Source organism: Neolamprologus multifasciatus, chromosome 9, assembly GCF_963576455.1.
Source record: "Neolamprologus multifasciatus chromosome 9, fNeoMul1.2, whole genome shotgun sequence".
NCBI classification, from domain to species: domain Eukaryota; kingdom Metazoa; phylum Chordata; class Actinopteri; order Cichliformes; family Cichlidae; genus Neolamprologus; species Neolamprologus multifasciatus.
This window is the reverse complement of record NC_140447.1, coordinates 10,060,529-10,087,091: the sequence shown is the minus strand read 5'-3', so window position 1 is coordinate 10,087,091 and position 26,563 is coordinate 10,060,529. Positions and strand designations below refer to the sequence as shown.

The 26,563-nt window shown below is 40.5% G+C and overlaps 1 protein-coding gene, 1 long non-coding RNA gene and 1 pseudogene across 2 annotated transcripts in view; 2 read left to right on the top strand and 1 right to left on the bottom strand.

The window, feature by feature from the left end:
* LOC146511014 (leukocyte elastase inhibitor-like) overlaps nt 1–26,563 on the bottom strand; it is a 258,585-nt gene that overhangs the window by 24,561 nt on the left and 207,461 nt on the right. The gene's annotated exons all lie outside the window — the stretch shown is intronic.
* On the top strand, nt 32–11,649 carry LOC146511026 (uncharacterized). Its single transcript, XR_014876056.1, has 2 exons — nt 32–4,053; nt 10,601–11,649. It is a non-coding gene; the product is annotated as an uncharacterized LOC146511026 (long non-coding RNA).
* Nucleotides 23,521–26,312, top strand: LOC146511025 (uncharacterized; annotated as a pseudogene).

Genomic DNA, 26,563 nt, shown 5'->3' with positions numbered 1-26,563 from the left:
TGCAGACAACCAAAACACACCATTGCAACTTTCTTTCAAATGAAGGACACAAATCCAACATCTGCCCTGCTCCACAAAACAAGCAAACCTTGGTCACAACTGAACCACTCTCTCGCCTCAACACTGGCTCAATCTTCCCTTCCACCTTGGCCACTGTAGTAGCAAAACTACTCCGCTTAGACTTACCATTCCTCGCCTCTTTTCTGATGGCTGTAGGAGGATCCTGTATATCTCCAAACAGTGGGTCACTTGCGATCTTAACTTGCCTTTCAACAAACTCAACAACATCGCAAAAAACCACTTTACGTTGAAACCTCTCCTGCAGATTGCAGACAACATTCCTCCACTTATCCCTGAGCTTATAAGGCAACTTTTTTATAACTGCTTGCATATTAGCAGAGACATCCAACTCATGCAAGGACTCAACGTCTCCCATTGCATTACAACATTGCCTTAATAAAAACCCATATTCCTGCAAAGCCTTCACATCATCAGATTTTATAGGTGGCCATTTACTGACCCTTTCAATATAGGCAGCAGCAATTCTCAGCGAATTGCCAAAGTTCTCTTGGAGCAAAGATTTAGCTTTAGCATATCCACACTCAACAGGCATATACTGACAGCTTCTGACCATTTCTCTTGGATGGCCTCTAGTATATTGCTTGAGAAAATATAAACAATCCTTAGCACTGTGAGCTTGACTCTCCATGTGCTCAAAAGCTCTCATAAATGTTTGATATTGCAAAGGATCACCATCAAATAACTAAATGTCACACCTTGGTAGCAAAAACAGACTGCTGCTCAGCCAATAAAGTTGTACTTTCATTTTGTTTCTTCAAAACTGTGACTAGATGATCGTTACCCTCACTACCTTGCGCTGTATGTGTAAGAGGTTTTGATTGTGCGTGAGACTGCGACATCATCCGATTAGTCGAAACTGCACCTGGAAATACTTGATGTAACTTCATCTCTGACTGTTCCAACGAAACGACCTTGAGCTGAGAAATATTTTTAACCTTGGGCCTTACATCCAATACATGCGCTTGATGATCACTTGCATCAACACCCTGATATGGTTGCTCTGGTAACACAGGTTTGAACATCGGAGCGTTAGGATTTAAAATGCCTAAACGCCCCTGCTCTCGTTCTAAATACGAATTCATTCCATCAGATTCACCATTAACAGCACTTGAGACTCGGGACATTTCAGAAGCTTTTAAAACATTCACCTTTGCTGCTGAAGCTGCTATTTCCGTTTCTAAGTCAAGCAGCTCCTTTCTTTTCTTAAGCTGTATTTCTTGTTCTTCCAAAGCATGCCTTTCTTTCAACAACCTCTGTCGAACAAGAAGGGCAGCCATATCAGCCTCTGCCATTATGCGTGCTGACAAGGCAGATGAAACCATGGAGCTACTGAGTGATGATTTGCTTTTCCTACAACTTCTGTTTCCAACATTAGAGATGCTATCACTTGGATTAACATCTATCACAGCACCTTTACTAACATTCCCGGTGTGCCTAGAAGCACCAGAACCCTTTCCAGTAGGTAATACATCAGAAGAATCAACACCAGGTGGATTTAAATGTGGCAAATCAAGCTCAGACACCTGATTTTTACTCTGAGGGTTTCCCTTTGCATCATGAAGCCATTTCTTTATCTCTTCCATAAACTCAGTATTATGTGCCCACACACTTACAAACCAAGCAGTTCGTTTTTCTTGCTCTTCTTGAGGAAGCAAAGGAAGCAAGGTTTCATGCAGATGAGTTGTCTCATTAAGCAACACAGACAAATTCTCTAACTGAGCCTGAACAGTGAAAACATTATCTTTAGATTGCTTTAATTCTTTAATAACCTTTATGACCTTTTTAATTTTATTAATCTTAGTGTGACGTTCTGTTTGAAGCCTTTCAATCTGATTCTCCAAAGCCTTAGCAGTCGGTTTCGGCTGTCTTTTCTTTCCATCCACATCACCACATTGTATTAATTGGTGTGTCTCCATTTTTCTTCAAAACATTACAAAATCCAAACTCTGAACTGCACCTATGCCACACAGCTTCATTCCAACACATCAACTTGATGACATTCCCTACAATAAACCTTAAACACACACCATTAACAGGAGCAATATCCCCCACTATCTGCCTATTAAACCTAACTAACTCAACCTAGTCTTCAGTACATACTAGCGGTGGGTATTTATGTACCTCCATACCGTCAGCTGTGAGGAAGACAAACTGTCTTAAACACAAACTGCGGCGGTACTCCCAAGCCAATGGCTTCAGCCGCCTGATGCACAATAACTAGAAAGCAAATCAGTACAACGCCTAGCGCAGCTGTACTGCTGAAACCTAACAGGGGAACAAGACTCCTGAAAGAAATCTGTTTTGTGTAGCCAAAGGCTTAATCTAAAAGCTGCGTGGACAAAGGCAACAGCAAACTATAAAACTCTCACTAATAAAACTCATCTATATATAAATAATCCAATAAAACCTACAAACTTTTCTGTTGACAATTTGTTGCGGCTCCTCCAACCTATGGCCGCGGCAGGCTAAACATGAGGACACCGATGACGCGCAACAATGAACACATAAAATACACTTCTGTACCATTTGCTCCTTTTATTCCACATGCAACTGTCCAATATACAAATCAGTGCCTGGGATTAACTATTAGACAAATGCACAGACTGCACAAACAAATAACTACAACTCACCAATAAATGCACTAACTACTATGCCAAATTACAACATTGGCCTATGGCATCAATTAGTGCACAAATATACAAAAACCATCAAGTTCCAGTTAAAATACATCAAAATCATTCAAGCTGCGCTCAAGCTGCGCTCAACAAAAAGTTCTGCCTCATGCTCACCCTACCTTTCTGCTCATCAACATCAGGTGCTGTGAACAGGTGAGTGCAACCACATTTATCATCTACCACACCCATGAGACACGCCCCACACCCGTGCACCAATACAGTGAGTCCATTTAAACCAACCCACTTAGTCAAAAAGGAACAACTCATATGGCTCCTACAACATTTTTATTTGATTAATCTAAAGTTGTTCTTCTGTGTCTGAAAACACTCACTCCCATTTACTCAACCTGTGTTGTCGGCTGCTGCTGTGGCCTACAGTAGCAAAAGACAACACTGCAACTGTAACGAAACTGATTACAGCATTATTTTTAAAACCTTTAGTGAATTCAACGTTCTTCAAAATTTTGTGTATGCTACTGTTGTATATAGTGTATTATGTTATTTATTTTGTAGTTGTTTATATTTTATTTCTATTTTTGGATTTTCTTCTGCTATCTCTACCTGAGCTGAGGTAACGCACAAATTTTCCTGCGTCGATCAATAAAGTCTAATCTCCTCATTGACTGCATTTCTGATGGAGATGAGACTTCATGCAGGACAGAGGTGAGAGGCGTGACATCACGGTGCCGTGACAATAACCTGGTGCTTTACATCAGCAAAACCAAGGAGCTTGTCGTGGGTTACAGGAAACCAGCAGTAGCAGAGGTGGAGAGAGTCAGCTGCTTCAGATTCCTAGGCATCAACATCAGCGAGGGTGTCATGCCATATTAAACCATTATACACCTTAATAGTAAAATAAAAAATGTGTTTAAATTGCATGAATTAATATTTATTAACGTCTCTTTGTGACGTCATACTATGATATGACTGCCACAAACAGAGCGTCCTCCTGTAACCATGGTTACGGGAGTTTGTTGCAAGAAGTGTTGTGAATCTCGCTGAGACAGGGAACCACTGAGAGCCTCAGATGAACCAATCAGCCAGATCGCTGTCTCCACTTCTCCTCCTTCGTTCTCTTTGTTTTTTTAAGTACCTCATATATGTTAGGATTCTTTAGCTAGTTAGCCATCACATTAGCTAGTTAGCCATCACATTAGCAAACTGCTTCGGAGCACAGCTGCCGGAGTCGCGGGTTTTGTTGAATCAGGCGTTGGACCTGCTGGAGGAATGCTCTGCGATGATGGTGGAAAACAGCCGCCATTCAACCCATTTGAGAGCTTCAAAGAACTGGCTGCAGGTATGATTGAAAGTTTGACAACACCGACTTCAACGCCGGCGCTGAAGCTAAAACACTGTTGATGCGTCTGTGATTTATTAGTGATCGCTCACTTGTGTGCACGTGAATGTAGGTGAACGCTCGCGGCATGACGTCACACAGCTCAGTTCCTTTCTGCTTTGATGTCACAGTACGTGCCTTTGATCTTGCAGCACGTGACCTCCACTTGAGTCCCTAAATAGGAGCGAAACAGCGGGCTTTATACTTGAATCTTGCATTTTGCATTTTTAGTTGTCGTACGCTAAATGTACAGACCGCGATCTTCCCTTTCTGAAAGCTTTCTGAAAACGGATTTCCAAAGTAATTGTAGCGAAAGTAAGTCATTGACAATGTCTTTATCCAGTGTTAGAACCCCTACCCCCATTAATTCAGAGCCTTTTTCACCTGCTATCAGCGGGTGTTTCCATAGGCTCTCTGGATTACAGTGGGGCTTGATAGAAAATGGGATCTGGGACTCCGATGTCCAAGTAGCACTGGCTGATATGATTACTGATGTCATTCAGTCAGTTAGTGCAAGCACCATAAAAACTTTACTTCTAGGAGGTCAGGACCAATTAAATGATGCATCATTCCAGACATACCTTAGCATAGCCGTGAGAAAAATAAGCCCCGTATTGGGAGACTCTTTCTCAACCAGCTTTGCTGCTGCTCTTAATGTCACCCATGAGGAGTGTGAAAGCGCTGTGGTGCTGACACAGATGATTGAGGAGGAGATCTCAAATAAAGTCAAGTCGGGTTGGGTTCTAGTCCCAGAAAACCCGGATTCTATTTATGTCACCAGAAAAATAACAAAAAACCTCAGATGCATGGTTTCTCATGCTTTCTCATGTCTGAAGACATATAAAAGTAAGCTGAGCGGCCTGTTCATGAGGGGGGCTTTACCCACTTCCTTTAGTTCAAGTGATGAGAGTCTTGAATCCAAGCTCTCTGAGATGGGAACAATTAAAGAAATAAGTATGGCTCTCATGAGGTGGAGTACAGACAGAGAGATAAGTAAAGATGACCAGGACTGTCACATAGAACTGCAACCCGTGGAGGAAAAAGAAAGTGATGAGTTTGCAGAAGCTGAGGAGAAAGCTCAAAGTGATGTTGAAACAATCCTCAACAATCTGAATTATTTACATGATGAAGATGATGCAGATAAAGCTGCAGTTGACATTGTAAATTTGTTAATTGCTAACATTGAGTATCCTGATGCAGAAGATATCACATTAAGTGAGAAGTGTAGCTCACCCAAGCCTGCTTTTGATGTGGACCTGGTGATCAAAAAGGTGAAAGACTTTTTTGCATCATGCGCCCTAATTATGAAACCAGATGAAGTAAAACAACACTTCTTCAGGTTTGCTAAAAAGGAATTTGAAAAAATGAACAGTGAGCTGAAAGATCATTTGAAGAAAAGCAAAGGATTTTTGACCTTTCAGAGACAACAGGCAAACTCCCCGGAGAGTGAGAGAGCTGACTCCAGGAAAAGCGAACACATGAATCCCTCAGAAGTTCCCAGAAAATCACCAACCTTAGAAACCACAGTTAAAAGTTCTTCTCCGCTCAAATTTACAACAGTCGTGCCGGTTCTGAATAAACTGTTTAGTAAATTAACCCAGGCAGGACACCTTGGCCTGACAAGTAAGGAGATGTTTTCAAGGGAGTTGACAGAAAATGTGTACGCCCATGTCGAGTCAACATATCCAGCCCCCACAATGCAAATGGGTAAAAGTCTCTCAGAGTCTGACTTCTCTAAGACTTCACAGGGTGACTGTAATGTACCCTCTGCTCCTGAGGTGCCATATGTGCTCGTAGAAGATTCAGTGGAAAGGTTCTTACAAAACCTTCTTTTCTGGTTGGAGAATGAAACTTTAACCCAAACTATTATAAATGACAAAATTTCTGGTGCCGTGGAAGATATAGTAAGAGTGCTGACCCCATCAAAGGAAGAAGTTATGATTGGACCAGATGCTGGTGAAACAAGCGACAGACTGTTTACATCACGGTCATGTCCAGTTACTGATCTCACCAAACAGCCAGTCTGTGTGAGTGCAGAAGACCCGGACCTGGTTTCAAATACAAGCAGTGATCAGGCATCAGTGTCTTACTCTGAACCCACAGAGGGTCAAAGTCAGCCAGCAACCTCTGAAAACCCAGAGGAAGAACTGTCAGAAACATTAGTTACATCACAGTCAAGTCCAGTTACTGATCTCACCAATCAGCCAGTCTGTGTGAGTGCAGAAGACCCAGACCTGGTTTCAAATACAAGCAGTGATCAGGCATCAGTGTCTCACTCTGAACCCACAGAGGGTCAAAGTCAGCCAGCAACCTCTGAAAACCCAGAGGAAGAACTGTCAGAAACATTAGTTACATCACAGTCAAGTCCAGTTACTGATCTCACCAATCAGCCAGTCTGTGTGAGTGCAGAAGACCCAGACCTGGTTTCAAATACAAGCAGTGATCAGGCATCAGTGTCTCACTCTGAACCCACAGAGGGTCAAAGTAGGCCAGCAACCTCTGAAAACCCAGAGGAAGAACTGTCACAAACATTAGTTACATCACAGTCAAGTCCAGTTACTGATCTCACCAATCAGCCAGTCTGTGTGAGTGCAGAAGACCCGGACCTGGTTTCAAATACAAGCAGTGATCAGGCATCAGTGTCTCACTCTGAACCCACAGAGGGTCAAAGTCAGCCAGCAACCTCTGAAAACCCAGAGGAAGAACTGTCAGAAACATTAGTGTCACCTGATGATAGGCTAATTGCCAAACAATTTAGCACTCTTGTAGCCACGAGAATCGCAGAAAATTTGCACAAAAATGCCAGAAAACTTCTGGATCCAGAAAAAATAGAGTTATTTATCAACCGTCTGACAGATTTGGTACTTTCTGAAGTGAGATACACCGAATGCCTGGAAATTCTTAAAAATAACAGGGTTAAATTAGTCAAGGCCACAGCTGAAGGCCTTATCAAGGAGTTTGGATCTGCAGACAAGTTCTTCGATGTAATGATATCAGAAGATTCATCTTTTGACGACACTATTCTGAAGCACCTAGCAATGAATCTCGGTGATCAGGCATCAGTGTCTCACTCTGAACCCACAGAGGGTCAAAGTCAGCCAGCAACCTCTGAAAACCCAGAGGAAGAACCGTCAGAAACATTAGTGTCACCTGATGATAGGCTAATTGCCAAACAATTTAGCACTCTTGTAGCCACGAGAATCGCAGAAAATTTGCGCAAAAATGCCAGAAATCTTCTGGATCCAGAAAAATTAGACTTAGTTATCAATCGTCTGACAGATTTGGTACTTTCTGAAGATAGATGCACCGAATACCTAAAAATTCTTAATAATAACATGAATAAGTTAGTCAAGGCCACAGCTAAAGGCCTTATCAAGGAGTTTGGATCTGCAGAGAAGTTCTTCGATGTAATGTTGTCAGAAGATTCATCTTTTGACGACACTATTCTGATGCACATAGCAATGAATCTCGGTGGCTTCATGAATCCTCCAAAGAAATCCAAACTTGCCAGGTTTTTTTCAGCAGTGTTAAAAGCTTTTAAGAAGCTGTTCAGCTGCTGCTATAAAGGCAGTACTGATGACTAAATTGTCATCTTGATTTTTTTCAAATACCTCTTTTAAAATCTTAAAGCAGTCTGGCCTCAGAGTTAACATCTCAGGTATATTTTATTTTAAAACTATTTCATTTGACTTTAGTTAGACTGAGAAATATTCTTCATCGTGTCTCCTCGTATTATCGTTACCATCACCCCCCACCGGCCGAGGCAGATGGCCGTCCCTTCTGAGCCTGGTTCTGCCGGAGGTTTCTGCCTGTTACAGGTAGTTTTTCCTCCCCACTGTCGCCAAATGCTTGCTCATAAGGGATTATTAATTAATTGGGGTTTTCTTGCTGCTACTGAAGGGTCTCTATCTTACAGTATAAAGCAACTTGAGGAGACGGTTGTGATTTGATGCTATATTACAAATCTTAAATTCAACTGAATCTTAAAAACATGTAATATAGCATCACATCACCATCAAATCAAGAACTGAAAAATAAAACAAAATAAAAAACCAAACCTACATTGAAAACTGTTTGTGATTTGTCTTGTGCTTTCAAAATATATTGTCAAATATGAAAAGCTGCATTTATATGCTCTGGTCATTAGTACTGGTATTTTAATGTAAGCAAACACAAGGAACATACACCGATGTGTAAGTACTACAGATGAAGAAGCAAGAGCGTTTGAACAGCCGGTTCCGCTCTCTTAATTCTCCGATAAGCCAGGGCCAAGCCAGCTCCGATCAGCAAGAACCCTGTTATCATGGTTCCGAATAGGTAGATATCTTCAGCGTCCTCGATCGACAGTCCCACCAGGCACATGATCCTCCAGTTCTGCCACCCGTCCATCGTGTATCCGGCAGGGAAAGTCCCTCCAGGGCACTCGGGCTCTCCCGAACCCAGACTTCTCGTTGAGAAAAGGGTGTCAATAGCATTCAGAGACCAGTTGATCAAATCCATAATTCTCTTTAGGTTTTAGAGAACGACAGTGAGAGACTGTTCGAGGGAAAGTAATATACACGAGACAAGACAAGGACACAAGAGGCTAAGCAGGGAAGATAAGGGGAAGGAGGAGAGGAGAAAAGTGCAACTGCCTTCGCCAAGAGCCAAACGAGAACCTCGTTACCTGATCGCAGCCTTTTCTGGCTGCCTGTACACAGCAAATTCAAAAGTGTTAAATGTTTTGGTGTTAGTAGTCTTAGAGTTAATTTTACTCTAAGTAGAGTCACATTCTTTTAATGTAACTCTGAGGTGTAAAATGATAGTAGTTAAAATCGAGTGTTAAAAATGAGTGTTTCTATGTCAAATCTGGAGGTGTTACAATGGAAACATTAACTCTTGACCTCTTAACTCTGAACTCCTACAGGGGCTATGACACCAATAGAGTAAATTCACAGACTCCGCCCCCAGCACGGCTCCAATCGAAGCTGAAGTGAAGCCGTTTCAGAACATTTTGCTCTACATATTTGAGTTGTTTGCCATGCTTGGTAAGTCATGTTTTCAAAGATTGTTTCAATTATTGTTATTAGCTTTTACTTCTGTGGCTCTTTGGAGTTGAGACAAAGCTGTGTGAAAGGCATTAGCCATGTTGCTCGGTGATAGCATAATATTCTGTTTTAGCTAGCTGAAAGGTATTGTTTGCGGGCAAATACCACAGCCTTGAAAAAAAGCTTGCATGTGAATTTTCAGTCAAATTTCTTGGTCAAATACACTTAAAACAATGTCTAGAATGTGAAATGTTGGTATAATGGTGCTAATTGAAGCCTGAAAACGATCTCCCATAAAAAACGAGCAAACAGCAGTAGCAGACGTCCCGACTGAGTTCTACGTTAGCACTTAGATTCCTCCAGTTTTGTGCACACGGTTTAGGTAAAAATGAAAAAGGTTGAGGTTTTACATTTAGTTCAGTATTACCTGTTGTCTGTGTCCTTGTCTTTTGGGAAAATACTTTACACAAGTAATCGCTCAAAAAGGATTCCTTTTTTTTTTTTACTGTGCTGCAATTGATTTGTGCCATTAATTAGTGTCAACTAATTTTTATTCACTCTCCTCATAGGATATGCTTGTGAAGATGGAATATGGGGGAGAGCAGAAGTGCGTTGAAGTTCCACAAAGTGATGAATGAAGGACATGCATATTGTATTGAAGAAATAAGTGATGAGAATGCTGTTATTTGCATTTACCAGCTCACCTATGTCAGACCTTTTGATAAACGAAATTCTAATGAAAGTGAGAACATGTACACTGTTACATCTTTCAGAAAATGTTTTGAAATTGTGGTGCACAGTTCAGAATAAATGTTTTTCAAAAACCATTGCATCTTTTTAGTAAATGTTTATTTCCAAAAGAAATTTCTAGAAGTTCAGAACAGTAAAATTCCCGCTTTTTAGAATTAATTAGAAGATAACTCTTACGTAGTTAAACTAAAATACTCTTTGAGAGTTAATATATAAACTCTTAACACCAAGTGTTAAATTATCAACTCCAGAGAGATTTGGTGTTTAACACTAAATCAGAGTTAACATACCAACTCTCCAAAAAGAGTTAAATTAACACTCTCTGGTGTGGACCCATATAGACACTTTAAAAGTGTTGAAATCAAATCTGACAGTGTTAATTTGGACATGCTGGATTTGCTGTGTACGCCGGCTGCCTGTACACCGGCTGCCTGTACGCCGGCTGCCTGTACGCCGGCTTCCTCTACGCCGGCTGCGTTCCCATCACAGTGCGACTGCCTCACCCTCAGAACATCTCCACCACCCTGCCCACTGTTAAGATGATTGTCGAGGTCAGACTCTTAATTTGTCTGTTAAACCGATGCGGTTTCTCTTTCAGTCAGAACTCCAGGGCTCAAGCTCTCGCTCCCAGCTAATTCCAGACTCGTATGGCTCTGGCTGACTTCTGATCTCCTCTGGGGAAAAAAGGGAGCTTAATTTCTTCTTCTGTCTTTCTCTTTCTAATTGTGCAGGTGAGTCACTCATCTGTAAGCTGCTGCGCTCCAAAGAGGCCATGGCCACGATGGACATCAGGAACTGGCCCCCAGTGCTGGACACCAGTACAGCGTTTCATTCATATCCGCACAGGGAAATCACGCTCGCATTAAGTACTTTAATTTAACATAAATGCAGGTCGTGCACAGCCGCCTCACAATGCAGTCTGAGTAGTTCTGGTTGCAGATATAAACCTAAAGAATGCACATTAAATGAAATCCTCTGCTGTGATGAAACCTGCCTTTATAGCTCCATCACTCTGTGATTTATCGAAAAATAAAAACTTGCTGTAGCTGCAAGTCTGTGGAGTTCCCCACCACTGCTTTAGAGAATCAAAGCACCAGGAAGTGGGAATAATTTCTCCTAAAATAAGGATTTTTAGGTCCCTGATAACAAAAATGAGCAGATTTTATCCAGTTTGGTAACGTTTACATCACTAGAGAAGAAAATATAGCCACATTATTATAATTACTATGGTTATTTTTGTATTTTTGGAAAAGAGGTTGCCCAGTTTTGATACACATGGAGGTTTGCAGCAGAGACAGAATCATGTTTTCTGCTTATTTTAATGATATTTTAATGACTTTAGAAACCAGAAGCCTGATTGTTTGTTTTTTTTACATTGAGACAAAGTTTACACAGAAGGACTATATAGGGTCTTTTTTAAAGTGACTTTCAGGGATTTGGGATCTCTGAAGAAAAACTATCAATTTTTATTACTTAGAGATTTTTCAACATCTAACAAGGAGACGAAGTTAAATTGACCTGATTTTTGCATAACTTTAAGAATTTGAATGTGAAGAGAAGAAAAGATCCATGAACGTAATGATTCAAAGGGTTCAAATATCTTTGAATGTACGTGCTTCAATATATTTTTTGGACTGAGGAAAACAGAAAAAAGGTTAAGTATTCTGAAGAGCGTAAGATTATGAAAAAACTAGAGATATGAAATATCCAGATTTTAGAGGCCCAGAGAGGTGAAGAGCAAAGCAGCAAACAGAGAAAGCTTTGTAAAGTAGCTTTATTTTTTATTTTTTTGTCAGCTGGCAGAAAGGCAGACAGATGTTTTTCTTGCCGTTTCTTCTCAGCAACGTTGCTGCAGTTCCTTCCCCAGGTGGAAGAGATGGACATCTCCTGGAACGACTTGATTGGTGGATTGGTTCATCCACTGTGCATAAGCCCTCAGTTTTACAGCTTTGATCATTCATTTTGATTTACTGGCTCACAGAGAAATTTCAAACTAACTCACAGAAAAAAAATCTGTCTTGAGAGGATAGCTTTAGCTAATTTATCTGAACTCTGAACACTTTATGAGGTAAAGATGACCATATAAGGAATATCCTCTCTCTGTGAGATGATAAAGACTCAAGGGTAAAAAGACTGAATCTGAGTGTCTAAAGCGGGCTGAAGATTAGTTTACCTACACCGACCTCATTATTAGTTAGATGTATAGTATAGTTATATTATAGAAGAGAACATAAGAAGCAGCAGTTTGGATCCATTTTAACAGTGCTGTCAGTTGGTGTTTTATTATTTTCTTGTCTGTTTTTTTGCTGTCTCTTCGTTGATACATTTGTATGGATGAGGTTTTCCTGTTCATAAATATGGAACTCCAAAGTGTTCAAAATTAAATAAATAAACAAGTCATGATGAAATAAATAACTATGTGAATAAATAAGACACAGATATGTAATGTGAGAATGATATTGTGAAATAATGGAACACATTTTGAAAAAAAATGCTCATTATTGTGAAATATATTACATTCTGCTATATAAATGTACTTATTATTGTGAAATATTATTTCATGGTCATTATTTTTCACAATAACAGAGATTATTCCTGAGGCATTTTATTTATTTCCAGCCGTTTATATTCCAAAATGTTTTTTTTTTTTTCAAAGTCAGTCTTTATTTCAAAATCCCGTTTTTCCCGATGGTCTATTTATTTCATAATGCGACTTTTCAGCAGAATTACTTTGTCTGTCAATCAAGAAAGACAGGGCGGAGCCAGTTGTGTGATTGGTTGCTCCTTTACTCAGACGTAAGTAATAGCACATGAATCGTCGATTTAGGTTTAATGGTGCAATGCGTCTCCTATGCAGCTGGCGGCAGTATGTAGCTCAAAATAAACTTAAGGCACCGATAAATGCAAAACACTGGGCGCGAATAACATTACAGGTGTATCAATTCTTGTGAAGGGCATGGCTGCAGGAAACAAGTCCCTTTCTGAGTTACTCAGAGAACTTGCTAACCGCTTAGATTGTACGTCTTCACCTCAGTTATTGCAGCAGTGTACTGGAGATGAAGTGGTCCCTGGTCCAAATTCTCATCACAACCGCACAGTGTTAACGTTAGCAAATGCTAATGCTATCACAGCTAGCTCCACTCCACGAAACGCTGTTCAGGGAAAGTAACGATATGTTATTACTGCTCAGTTAGTCTGTCTGTCTGCCAAAAATTAGCTTTTTAATCAGTTCAGTCACAGATTTTTTTTAATACTGTTTTTTACGGTAGCCCTGAGAGGCCAAACGGACTGCAACTTCAGAAAACACTTGCAAAAAGAAAAATTCTGCAAAAAGAAAAACGCTGCAAAAAGAAAAACGCTGCAAAAGCACACAAAACAACGAAAATAGGAAAAAAGACAACGGAAATGTTTCTGGGGAGACAATAACCGGACGGACCAGTTGCAAGAACCAAAACATGTATGTATGGCTGTATCCCAATTCAGGAACTGTTTCCCAATTCAGGGTCTGCAGCCTTAAAGTACGCAGCCTTAACGGTCCTCAAGGGCCTCGTACTCAAAGACCGCTGAGGCTGGAAGTGCGAGGCTTGTAGGCTTGCGAAATGGGACGGTCTAGCCTCCGTCGCGCTGCACAGGTTGCCTAGCAACCATGATACTAACAGCTGGAAACGTTTCATACAGCTTTGTTTGACAGAAATGAAGGAGAACATATTTTGTACATTTGTTTCTACATGAGCTCTGTGTGATTTGATAAGTATCTGAGGCTGAGACCACAGGACTGTAAAACATGATTGTTGGGCTTCATTTCTGTACTGAACAGTCACATAAGATTAGCTAGTAAATAACAATTAGCTAATGTTGTTCATGAGACTAAAGTCATCTCACTTTGGTAATGTAAATATAATATGGCCAATATTATATTAATCATTATTAGTTATTACAGCAGTGAACATGAACTCTGTGCCAAACACTGAGCTTCAATAAAGATTCAAGTTGCATTTATTTATATTTCCTGTCACCTTAAATCTTCACTTAAAGACAAGTATCTGTGACAGTGTATATATAGATGTATTATATATAAGAGACAAATATTGTTCTTTTAATATGTTGGCATTACTAAATTTGGCTCAATGCTTATATATGTGTGGAAGAAGCAAATGTACGAGCTGTGATAACTGTTTCTGATAGAATGAAGAGTAGACTGATATATGAAATATTCCTTTATTGGGTGTGAAAATCAGACCATGTCATAACTGCTTTAAGTCATACAGAATAGATATCAGAGCCTTAAACAGGCTGACTTCTGTTAAATGGGTCAAACTGGGCAGAAAGTATCCAAACACATAACATCCTTATAGAATATGATGTAACTATAGATCAACTTACCTCAGAATATATAAAGCATATAAACAATTAAAGCAATATGATGCAACAAACACAGCAGTGCTACTAATCCAAAATACTCAAAGCTTCATAGAACTGAAACAAACATTTATTTTTAGCTCCATTCTGCTGCTGATACATACTTTAGGTTTCTGAATATTAAACTTGTTTCTGCCTTTCATAGTGTGTAACTTGAAGGCCCTGAGTACTTTCTCCCACACTGAAAACACTGGGATGATAAAATTATTTGAACATTACCTAATAAGACTGATTCAGGACAGACAATTAGTTATTCTAAACTTTCCTAGCAGTCCTTCACAAACAGGGAACAGTCTGTCTATTCTCTCCATCTGTCAGCTGCTGCTGGCTCTTCCTCCTCCTCTTCCTCACACACTGCTGAGTTTGTCCTGGTGGATCATCAGGGGTGCAAAGCCTCACAGGTGATGTGCAGCAGTGGGTCCCTCAGTCTGTCCTCACTCTGGACACTTGCAATTGTCACACATGGAAATCAAATGTGTGATAAGCTGCAGGATTCAAACACAAGTGTAACTTATAAATACATGTTCATACTTTTATTCCACAATCAGAGAGAAAGAAACAGAGAGAGTGCAGGACAGACAGACAGGTGACAGTCTCAGGTGTTTACACTGCTACAAAACAGCACCAGAGAAGGAGGATTTAGTGTTTGTGTTATTACGAATGCTAAACAAGAAGAGTTCCCAGATGGTACAGTGGACACATGTGTGACTCCTGTGATTACAGCATCTTTCTTTCAGCTTAACGAGTGAACTGTCAGCTCGTTCAAACACACGTTAAAGTCCATTTGGCTCGACACCACCGAACAGAGGCAGCAATGTAACATAGCTAACATTAACAGTGCAGTGAATCCTGCTTGTGCCGTGATATTCAGGACTGCAAACCGAGCAGCATCACTGACTTAGCTTGTTGTGTTTGTGGATATATGACTGACTTTAATTATCCACAAAATCATCAGTTTCTCTGTAAGATTAAGGTCGACTATCGTATTATTATATTTTAAAGGCTTTAAAACCAAGTAAAAGCTGAACGTACAAACATCACTAATGTCACATAACTTTGCCGACATGTGGCCAACAGTAATATTTTAATGTTCCTCATTATTAAACATTTGCACATAAATACGCTTCCACTTCTTTGAAGTGTCTCTCAGTCCCAGTGCACTTGTTAGCATGTTTTGGTTCGTGCAACTGGTCCGTCCGGTTATTGTCTCCCCAGAAACATTTCTGTTGTCTTTTTTCCTATTTCCGTTGTGCTTTGTGTGCTTTTGCAGCGTTTTTCTTTTTGCAGTGTTTTTCTTTTTGCAGCATTTTTCTTTTTGCAAGTGTTTTTCTTTTTGCAGCATTTTTGCAGCACATAAATAAGTGACATAATATTCAGTACTTACTTTTCACAGTTACTCTTCGGCCGCTCCACTTCTGCCGTCTGCGGCAAAATTATCCACACCGACTGCCGCACTATGAATTGTGGGATATGTTGGGCCACGAAGTCTACACTGCCACATCCTTAAAATTCAGGGAAATGAAGGACGCATTTGAGGGCCGCATTTCAAGCAGCCTTTGAATTGGGACAGCCTTCAGCGCACCGCTGTGACGTAATCGGCCTTAAAATGCAACCTTTAAGGATACAGCCTTGGGGCAGCCATGTATCCCAGAATGCATTTCAAATCACAGGCAGCAATGGTGGTGGTGTAGTTTTAATACCCTGTTTTTCTGTCACCAACTACACATTTAATAGTGTTTTAGCCGCGAATATCGCGGTGTAATCTTCACATGTATGGTCAGGTTGTCAACATAGAACATGCTTGCAAAAGTGCTCAGATGTTTTCAGAGATGTCACTCGCTCTGCTAACAGTCAGCTGACAGAGTGCACCGAGCTCACAGCCCCGGTGTTACAGCTTAACTGTTTATTTTGTGTGTATTCGTTTGTTTTGGAGGGGGGGGGGGTAGGGGGGTGGGGGTTACGTTAACCGGTTTGTTTACATATTCCACTCTCCGTGTTCCACATGTTGCATTTGCAGATTCATTTTCACCGAACGATCGTCTCTTTCTGCCTGGTCTTGTGTCTCTGTGCTTCTGTAACATAAAGAACGAGCTGACGTGTTTCTCACGACACCAGCGATCAGCTCAACAGGCCCTCAGTTTACCTGCATGCATCCAATGTCCAATCACCAGCACACAGCTTTGAAACCTCACCTTAGTTTTAGCTCTCAGTGGTTAAACGCTGGACTTAATTCACTCGGGTTTTGTCCGTCGGGTCACGTTTACTTTGCTGTTTTATTTACAACTGAGCAAATCGGTTTGGCTGAGGTTAAAGTTACGTTTAACCTGCATAGTTTTACAGACGTTTAATGGTTCACTGACACATGTGTTAGACTGAACCAGGGGCGATTCTAGGATCAGAGCTTTGGGGGTGCTGAGCACCCAGAGAGCTGCCCAGCCAGGCAAGATAAACTTTACACGTCACGATGAGACTTCTTCCCCATCTCTGTCAGTCCCTGCATCCTTAAATGTCTCCAGTTATCCCAAGTTGTCTCTGAATGTCTCCTTGGTGCATTTAAACCCCTGTTCCTCCCTGTCCTCGTCGTCTGTTATCTTTGTCTCCGCTATCAGTCATCATAATTTTACCATCTCTGTGCAAGTCTGCAAATTTCTTTATTAAATCATAAGATTCTTAAATTCATCAAGTCTCTCTGCCTGGGTCCTCGTCACAAAACATGACATCACTGTTTTGTACATTTTAACACAATTTAATCCCCACATTTGTGAAAGAAAAGCAAAACACTATGTGGAATATGGAGACACTCCTGGTTTATATGAGCAAAGTGAAACTCTTTTTTTAGGGTTTGTGGAGATGAGTGTGAAGATCCAAACAATCCCTGTCAGTGATGGAGAAGCTTTGATGAAAAAAATTTGGCAAAAAGTTCACCAGCATGAAGGAAATGAAGTTCTCAAACTTTCCTTAGGAGGACCCCAGCACGCCTGCTTAAAGAAAAGTAAGTGTGCTGATGTGGATGCTTGCAGTGACTGCTGTATAGAGGCCATCCTGCTACACATGAAACATATCAGTGTCATAATTGTTAGCTTAGTCATGTGTTTGTTTATTATCCTTATTGTTTTATCTGGGACTGTTTGCAAGCATCTCAGAGAGAGGAGACACCAGCATCTGAACAGAGACTCAAACCAGCAACCTGCAGGTCCCTGCTTGTCTGCTCCAGTTTTCTCCTCACTCATGTTGCCCACCAGTGATTTCTAGCTGCCCACCCACACAGCAGGCTAGAATATGCACTGAGCCTCAGCACCATGGTTGCAATACTTGGACATGTTTTCTTTATTAAATAATCAACCAGACCCCAAAAAGTAAACAGCTGTTATTGCTAGGCAACAGGAGCAGCATTTGGTGATGCAGCACCTGACATTCCTGACCATGTGGGCGGAGCTTGCATGGAATGGAATGTTTCGTAGAACTGCGCAACACAAGCACTTAGTTACAGCATTTTTCATTTTATCCAGCCACAGCTAGAGACACATCTACAGCAGCATCTCTGTGCAGGACAGACGACAGTTGAAGAAAAAAACACATCGAAAACTTCACTTCTCTACAATACGTTGGTTCCTTTGTTTAAAAGGCCAAAATGAATCAAGGGAGATCGAGAAGAGGATTGGTGAGTGCGTCACCATACAGTACAGTACAGTCTGAGCTGATTAACCTACGAGAAGAATTTCAAATAATACAGGCTGAAAATGTCAAATTAAAAGAAGAGGCAGAAAAATCAAGAGGAGAAGCTAAAAATTCAAAGTTTGAAACTGAAGTAGTATTGAAGGAATTACTGCATGTGGGTCTAAAACTTAAAGGAGAGAAGATGGGAAAACAACAAGCAGAAAATGAGAATGAAAACATTAAGAAAGAACTGTTGGAAGCTCAAAAAGCATTGCAGGAAGAGAAAACCACAGCACAAGAAGCTAAAAATAAATATCAAACTGCAAAGAAGGAGGCAGAAAATGTGATGCAGGAATTACAGGAGGTGCAGGAAGCTTTTGAAGAGGAAAAAAGGAAAATGCAGTTGGCAACACAAGAAGCTGAAAATGTAACGGCTGAAGCTGAAATACTAAGGAAGGAATTACTGCATGTAAAGCAACAACTTGAAGAGGAGAAAAAACGTAAACATGAGGCAGAAAATGAGATTGAAAATATGAAGAAAGAATTGTTGGAAGCTCATAAAGTGTTGGAGGAAGAGAAAATTAAAATACAGGAAGCAAAGAAAGAAATGGAAAATACAAAGAGTTACACTCAAAACATGAAGAAGAAGTTGCTGGAAGCAGAGGAAGCAATAGAAAAAGAAGCTAAAGAGCTCCTCAAGCAGAAAGTCAAACTGGCCAAACAGCAGCTGAAAGAAACATTTAAAGGCGCCGAGGAGCAGCTAAACAAAACCTTAAAGGAGCTGAAGGCAAAAGAAAAAGAAAAGAAAGCCGAGGACAGGAGGGGATTCTGGAGCAGACTGCTGAGAAAAAACTGACCCAGCAGCATCAAGTTTAAGGAGATCAATAGTTTCTTCCTCCTTCCCCCTCTCTCAACCTTTCTTTCACAAAAATCCCCCCAAACTTTACTTGGGACGTTTGTTTGTTTTTAAAAACTTTATTCTGAATACATGTACTGAAATACACAAATAAAATTGCCATAACTTGACCTCATGTTGCTTCTTTTCTTGTGTGTCTGTGGATGTAAAACAGTAACACACTTTCTGCTCTGTGTGTTTTTAATTGTAAATAAATGCAATATATGTTCATTTTAAAAACTTCTGCTCTAAATCGTTTTTTAGCAAAATGCTTTTTTTTGCCCCTTCCTGATTTCTTATGTTTTAACATGTTTGTTACATTTACATCAGGGGTGTCCAAACTCCCGCCCGCGGGCCAACTGCGGCCCGCGATCCATTTTTAATTGGCCCGCAAGTAATTTTATAAATAGAATCGAATATGGCCCGCACTTCAACTTTTGCTTGAGTGTATTGCACTTCTTAGTTTTAACACCAGGGGGAGCTACTGTCGATCAAGGCAGTTGCTCCACCAAAAAGGACAATCACAGAAGAAATTTAGCCCAAGTTAGTTACTAAACATGGCAGAACCAAAGAAGCGAAAGGTAGAAAGTGAATGCAGAAAATTTCAGACATGGTCGGAGAGTGAATATTTCTTCAAAGAATTCAAGGGGAAGTGTGTCTGTTTGATCTGCACTGAAATTATGGCAGTTATGAAAGAGTATAATGTACGACGTCATTATGAAACCAAACATCAGGCCTATGCATCCTACACTGGTGCTGAGCGAGAGCAGAAATTAAAGCAAAGGGTATCTCTCCTGCGGGGTCAGCAACAGTAATTTTTTCGTGCTCAAAAGGTCCAGGAAAAGGCTACAATAGCCAGCTATGAGGTCGCCCAACTCATCGCAAGACATGGCAAGCCTTTTTCAGATGGAGACCTCATAAAACACGGCCTCGTTAAAGTCACCGAAATAATGCGCCCGTCAACAACGTCAGCATGTCCAGAAATCCAGTTGCTGAAGACTTGTCAGGCAACATTAAACTGCAACTGTCTGATAAAGCTGTGCTTTTGATCTTTACTCCATCGCATGCGATGAGAGCACTGATGCCACAGACACCGCACAGCTGCTATTTTTTTGCGGGGAGTGGACGAGCACTTTAGGTGAGTAAAAAATATATTCCACAAAAAATATATTCCACAGTACCCGTGTGTTAATGTGCAGGTACACATGCTTCAAATATCAATAATGCGCATCAATTCTGTCACTACCCTGCTTTTGCACACCACTTTCTTATATGCGCTTTTCTTGTTAACACACAGAGTACACACCGCTGTGCACTGCCCACGTACACGCAAAGTCAGCTGATCTCATCTGATGCAGATTTGCTCCTTGATCAAGTGACATTTGTCTGGATTTTTGGCACGAGTGGCGATCAGCACCGCGGCTGGATGTCCCGATTTACATACCCAGCGCAGCTGATACTCACCAGAATAATTTACTAAAATTATATGCACTCCTGTTATTAAGTCCAGTTCAGTCTGTTAATGTTGATAACGGTTTCAAACGAACGTTAATAGGTGTGTTGCTAAGCCTAATAACTTAAATAACAAACTTGAAATGTACTCGTCCCATTTCCCCTTTATTGTTTTTTCTCTGTGCTGTAAATCTTCTGTCTAAGAAGAAATCTGAGGCTGCTGTTCTGAGAATGAGCTACCAAAGCTTTTTCTGAATAAATTAATAAAGATCCATTTATGGAAAGCTGTGATGAAGGCAGTTTTGTCTTTAATTATATTCAACAATATAATATATTCGACCACTTGTAAGTGATTTTTCTAAGTTTAATACACTAAAGTTAAGGTTATATACCTAATTTCTAGTAAGTGGCCCAGCCCCTCCTATATTTTTATGTATGTGGCCCTCAGTGAAAAAAGTTTGGACACCCCTGATTTACATGTTTCCGATTTCAAGTGTTAACACAGATGGTCAGAGACAGAGGTTTGGACAGCTCTTTCCCTTTATTTGTATTTATTCAGGTTATTTTTATACTCAAAAATCCATCCACAAGCTTCAACGCGTCCAGAACTCTGCTGCCCGTATCATCAAGAGGACCCCTTCTATCCACCACATCACTCCTGTTCTGCAGCACCTTCATTGGCTCCCGGTCAAATATCGTATCAATTTCAAAATACTCTTGTACACATTTAAGGCTATTCATCATCTCTCCCCTCCATATCTTTCTGATCTGGTTAAGATCACCGCCCCATCTCGTTGTCTCAGATCTACTTCTTCCTTTTCACTCTCCGTGCCACCATGGGGAGCAGGGCTTTCAGCTGCTCTGCTCCACGACTCTGGAATTCCCTACCTCCTGATTTAAGAAATATCTCTTCCTTCTCTCTCTTTAAGTCCCAACTCAAAACTCACTTGTTTAAAATAACTTATCCCACATAACCTCTCCACTCTGCTCTTTTAAATTAGTTTTTGTCTTATGCTTTTATGATTGTGTAAACTGCTTGCTTTTATGTTGCTTTATATTCTAATGTGTACAATGACCTTGAGTGTTTTGAAAGGCGCTTTCAAATAAAATGTGTTATTATTATCTTAGAAATATCTCAGTGTGACACTGATACTGTACATGAGTGTGGTAGGTTTTGAAAACAGCATCAGCACAGTACACAGCAAAGGTGAAAGGAACAATTGTTCCTTTCAAATTTTATACAAAACATCCAATCCTGGATCATATCCGTATCCACTTAGGATTGAGTGATCCAAATGCACCACATTGTGACAATAACCATGGCATAGCAGCTGACGAGCAGCAGATAGATACTGGTCATGGTACCACTGGTGCAACTAGACTTGCAGTCAAGACCACCTAAACCAAGACCAAGACCAGAGGGTATCGAGACCAAGACAAGACCAAGAACAAGTCGAGACGAAACCAAGACCGAGACAAAAAAAGTCTTTAAACTGCAGCCAGATGCTGCTTCGTTTACGGATGTCAGGCATATTTATGTGTTTTTGCTTTCGCACAGCCCTCCTCACTTGACTTGACGCACTTGACTGTCACGTCCATCACCCTCTCTGTTTTTCACGCAATGATATTATCCTATATCCTCGCATGTGATTGGCCACAATATGGAGGGATTGGAGCATAGCTGAGCCACTGTGTGAGAGCTGAGCAGCGAAAGGAAATAAAGTGAGGGTAGAAACAACTGATAGATTAATAGGCTCTGTTTTGAGTTTTGTTCAAAAAAGAATGACTTGATATAGGAAAAAATAAATATCACATATGCAGGACACCTTAAACTAGTTTTTTAATTAAGCAGCAAGGCAGAACAAAGTCGGGCTGTATCAAGACACAGGGACTAAACCCCAATTCAACCAGACCCAGAACTGATCTGGAATTAAAACAGGACTACAACAGTTCAAAATCAGGACTACTTAGGACTTAACCAAAACAGAACCAGAATAAAAACTAGATGATAGTAGCACAAAAAATCATCATAGACCTGCACTACACTTATTTTTTAATTCTACCAAAGTAGACTATTTAGATTCATAAAAGTTTAGATAATTATTTAGCCTTGTTGTGCAAACAAGCCAGCATAACTTAATAAATATAGAATTTGAAAAGTAACAAATGGTATCTAAAAAGTTACACTAGGTACGAGATACATGTTCTGATGAGTTTTGGCAAACAACCATTTAACTAACATGTGGGTCTCACCTGCTCTTGTTCCCTCTCTGTTCCTCTCTCTCCCTCTCTGCTCCTCTCTCCCCCTCTCTGTTCCTCTCTCTCCCTCTCTGTTCCTCTCTCTCCCTCTCTGTTCCTCTCTCTCCCTCTCTGCTCCTCTCTCTCCCTCTCTGTTCCTCTCTCTCCCTCTCTGCTCCTCTCTCTCCCTCTCTGCTCCTCTCTCTCCCTCTCTGTTCCTCTCTCTCCCTCCAAGTTCCTCTCTCTCCTCTCTGTTCCTCTCTCTCCCTCTCTGCTCCTCTCTCTCCCTCTCTGTTCCTCTCTCTCCTCTCTGTTCCTCTCTCTCCTCTCTCTCCCTCTTTGTTCCTCTCTCTCCCTCTCTGCTCCTCTCTCTCCCTCTCTGTTCCTCTCTCTCCCTCTCTGTTCCTCTCTCTCCCTCTCTCTCCCTCTTTGTTCCTCTCTCTCCCTCTTTGTTCCTCTCTCTCCCTCTCTGCTCCTCTCTCTCCCTCTCTGTTCCTCTCTCTCCCTCCAAGTTCCTCTCTCTCCTCTCTGTTCCTCTCTCTCCTCTCTCTCCCTCTTTGTTCCTCTCTCTCCCTTTCTGCTCCTCTCTCTCCCTCTCTGTTCCTCTCTCTCCCTCTCTGTTCCTCTCTCTCCCTCCAAGTTCCTCTCTCTCCCTCTCTGTTCCTCTCTCTCCCTCTTTGTTCCTCTCTCTCCTCTCTCCCTCTCTCTCCCTCTTTGTTCCTCTCTCGCCCTCTCTGCTCCTCTCTCTCCCTCTCTGTTCCTCTCTCTCCCTCTCTCTCCCTCTCTGTTCCTCTCTCTCCCTCTCCGCTCCTCTCTCTCCCTCTTTGTTCCTCTCTCTCCCTCTCTGTTCCTCTCTCTCCCTCTCTCTCCCTCTCTGTTCCTCTCTCTCCCTCTCTGCTCCTCTCTCTCCCTCTCTGTTCCTCTCTCCCTCTCTGTTCCTCTCTCTCCCTCTCTCTCCCTCTCTGTTCCTCTCTCCCTCTCTGTTCCTCTCTCTCCCTCTCTGTGCTGACAATCAAGCCAAACACCAACATCATCAAATATACAGTTGAAACCAGATATTTACACTCTTCAGATAAAAACACAAAAACCTTTTTAATCGTAACATTGAATCAGACTAAATGTTTGTTTTTTTAGATAGATAAATATAAAAACATATTTGTTAAATTTAAGAGTAAAGAGAAAATTGTCTGTACTTCTTAATTGCAAATGGCACCAAATTGTATTCAAAATTGAGCCACACTTATGGAGCTCCACAATTCTTTTCCTGGTGTTTTGGTTGACATCTCTTGATTTCCCAATGTCAAAGAAACAGGCTCTGTGTTTTGCCTTATATGCACCCACAGGTGTGCCACCAGTTTACTCACATGGACTCTACTAACCAATCAGAAGCTTCTTCAGCTCAGAATGGAATCGTCTGCAGTTTTCTTATTAATTAACAATAAACTTAGTGTATATGTACTCCTAAATTTGATGTAAGTAATAGAAAATAGACAGCTCTGTCTCTCTTTATTCTGACATTTAACTAATTCAAAATATATTTCAATATTTATTTATCCAAAACAAAACAAGTTTACTCTAAATTGATGTTGTACAGTAAAAAAATGTTCTTGTGTTTTCCATAAAGTGTATGTAAACATCTGGTTTCAACTGTGAATATACTGCTGTGAATTGAAATTCCTCGTTTTGCATAGAAATATACTGAACAACATACAAAGCATAATATATAAAATAACATGTACCCGAGTTTTTTTTAATATGAAGGCAATATGAGCAGAGAGCACAAACTTGTTGAGGGATTGGCTGTTAGTTCAGTGAGAGAGTAATTTGTAAAGAAAACTATTTTCACTAACAGTCAAAACTAATGTGCACACATATGTCTGCATTTTTATTTTGTTAAATATGAACAAAAGAACTGAAAGTATCGACCCACGTGATGTGGATCGGCACGAGCACATCACGATAATGACTGGGTAACAGACGTCTCCGAAAACGTCAGAGCACTTTTGCAAATATGCAATGTCTTGATAAACCAAATAGATATTTGAAGTTTATACGGCTACTTTCTCGCCTGAAAATATGTTAAAAGTTTATTTTGTGACGCAGAAAGATAAATTAGAGTAATATTGAAACTCAGTCGCGGCCTCCATTGTTGGAAACTGTTGCACTGAAATGTGAGATTTTAAAAAGGAGAATGTGGCTGTTTCCTGTGACTTGTTGGTTTTTGGGGATGATCCTCAGTTTGAGTTTCTTATGTTCAAATCCCAGATGAGCCCATTTGTTGTTTAAGACTTTGCCACCTCCCTGTTGATTACTGTAATTTGTTACTATCAGGATGTCCTAAAAACTCCACGGAAAGCGTTTAGCTTCAGAGAAAAACTGTCAGGAAACAGAAAGACAGCATTTTCTCTTATATTGACTTTTCTCCACTGGATTCCTGTTAAATCTAGAATTGAATATAAAATACTATTTTTTATATTACTAATTTTACTTTTAGCTTCTACTTTTTTACATCACACTGTGCACAATCTCTGTGGAATTAATCCTAGAGTAAAAACTAGTATCAAACACAGAAACCGATGACTTTCTGAGCTTTCAAAACAATCTTTCATACATTCTTCATTTTTTTTTACTCTGATGTGTGACTTTGGGAAAATGACACAAAGAATTGTTTGGCTTGTTGGTCTAGTTTCAATGGGAGAAATGTCCCTGTCTCCCTTGCAGGGAGTCGTCCCTTGGAAGAACTCGCTACAAGGGTGGAGAGTGCTCTTTAAAAAGGAGCTGAGCAACAAAACCGGTGATACTTCTGAGGCTGTTTCCAGCTCTGTGTCAGAGCAGAAACAAGTTTTTGCTGTCCCAAGAAGCCAATATGGCAACATCACTGCCACTCTGCACGATCCCAGCACTGCTCCAGAGAAACCTAAAGGAACGGCCCAGGTGGTGTTCACAGAGAGACAGTTAAATATTCTTGTCCATCACTTTCATTTGAAACATTACCATGAGCCAAGAGAGATTAAATAGTTGGAAGCGATGACAGGACTGACCTACAAACAGGTGAGTGTTTTTCAGCTTACTGAACATAAGAAATTGAATTCGTGTTCAATCTTGTCTTCATTGTACTGATTAGATGTTTTCTATTTTCTTTGATCTTTGGGTAAAAACTTGGTTTCAAAACAGAAGGAGAAAGTTTAGGAGGAGGTCACATCCTCAGCATCTCAATCAGGGTGTCTCATTTCATGTAAGTATCTCCTATTATTAAACTTTGATTCAGACATCTGGGTAATTCATTCATTAATTTCATTTGAAATGTATTGAGTATAATTTGAAACAAGAACTTTGTATTGGACAGCCCCCACTCAAGCAGCAGTACACCCAGCACCTGGAGATCAATTTAATCAGAAGTGGTGCAAATTATCAGGCTGTGGGCAATTTTGCAGTTGGACCTCAATGGATCTTTCCCACCTGACCCCAGTTGTTTGGCTGGTTGATGCCACCAGGCAACGGCAATTATGAATTCAACCCTGTTGCCGGTATGAACAACAACAACTTGTGTTTTCACAACATAGGTTTTGAAGGAGCAAGTGGAGAGCCTTGCCAGCAGCTAATGATCCTTTGATTACAAATATTGTGATGTATATCAGATTTTTTGTATTAAGTTTGAATCTTCTTGTCTTCATGTAGCTCAACATAACAGAGTCTCAGATTTGATCTCTTCCAGTAAATGGGGGGTGAATTTGGATTTAAGAAATATTTGGATTCAGTCGACTCTGGCTATTGTAAATACATTTTAGTCAATCCAAAACACATACTGGGAAATCAGAGAGAACACATTCAGAAGTTTTGTATAAAACATTAAGAAATGAATTCATGAAAATGTGTTTTGTTTCAGTTTGTTGTACTTCCAGTATTTGTAAAAAATAATGTACATGAAGAATATTATCTGCCTTGTGTATAAGAAACTGTAAAAAAAAATATTTGTTTCACAAATTCAAAAATAACTTTGTCTCCAAACCTTCTGTCAGAGACTGAACATCCA